Genomic DNA, 1,361 nt, shown 5'->3' on the forward strand with positions numbered 1-1,361 from the left:
TGTGTTCTCCTGTATTTCTTTGAGGGAGTTATTTATGTCCTTCTTAAAGTCCTGTATCATCATCGTGAAAAGTGATTTTAGATCTGAATCTTGCTTTTCTGGTGTGATAGTGTGTCCAGGACTTGCTTTAGTGGGAGATTTGGGTTCTGATGATGCCAAGCAACCTTGGTTTCTGTTGTTTATTTTCTCATGCTTGCCCCCTGCCATCTGGTTATCTCTCATGCTACCTGCCCTGGCTAAATCTGACTGGGGCCTGTCCTTCCTGTGATCCTGGTTGTGTCAGAACTCCTCAGAGTCAAGCTGTCTGTGCCATCCTGTGATTCTGGGATCCTGTGGTCCTGGGCATGTTAGAGCGCCTGGGAGCGGAGCTTCCTCTAGGTGTTGTGGGACTGGCTGCAAAACTTGCACCCAAGGTCTGCTCAGAGTACCAGCCCAGACAGACTGGAAGGAACCCATGCCACTGGGCTGGCAGAGTTCCTGTGTGCCTTGGTCCCGCTGGTCCCTGTTACTCCTGGTGTTGGGACAGATGTTGTGTCCCCCTTACATCTCCACAATTTTTTAATATCATCTCAAATCATAGAGATGTGCCAACCTAACTAGCCTTTTTAAAAAACATGTGTGTGGTAGAAAATTTTCAATATCATGTGTATGTAGTTCTACTTAAATTCCCATGGGTAGTGCTGACAAAGTGCCTTAAACTCTGAATCACAGGTTTTTATCAGACTCCACTCCAGTCCCAAATGAATTCCACATCTCCTGGCTTACATTATTTTTCACAGTAGGAATTAGCACTACCCATGAACTAGTTAAAACTGGTATCCTTTGAAGATTTCTATCTGAAAAAAAAAATTCTCAACTCACAAAGAGTACTTGGTACCACTCATGGGAAGCATGCTGGCCCCAAAATTATTCCATTAAGAATAAACAAAACGTTTTCCTTATTCTCTGAGGACTTAAAACAAATCAGGCAGAGTAGGAGTAGAGTATTCACAAATATTCTCGCTTGCCTTGGAGGGCGCAATTGGCTTCCTGGATAATTGCACCAGTGAGACAGTTCTACATGAAGTGGGATGGAATGCAAGGGAGTATGTAAAGGCTCCTCTGAGAATGCAGAGTTAATAAAAATGGATGGGGAGACAGGATGTGTTTTTCCTGAAGGGAGTTCACAAGCAATATCAATTTAGCCCAAGGGAGTAATGGGATTGGATATCATTCAAAATGCTTAGATCAGTGGTTCAGTGGCTTGACTTATCTCTCAAATGTGGTCCAGTGGGGTATTATACTACTGATGTTTTAGTAGAAAAGTGAATGCAAACACCTCTCTCTCTCTCTCTCTCTCTCTCTCTCTCTCTCTCTCTCTC

Source organism: Mastomys coucha, unplaced genomic scaffold (assembly GCF_008632895.1).
Source record: "Mastomys coucha isolate ucsf_1 unplaced genomic scaffold, UCSF_Mcou_1 pScaffold22, whole genome shotgun sequence".
NCBI classification, from domain to species: domain Eukaryota; kingdom Metazoa; phylum Chordata; class Mammalia; order Rodentia; family Muridae; genus Mastomys; species Mastomys coucha.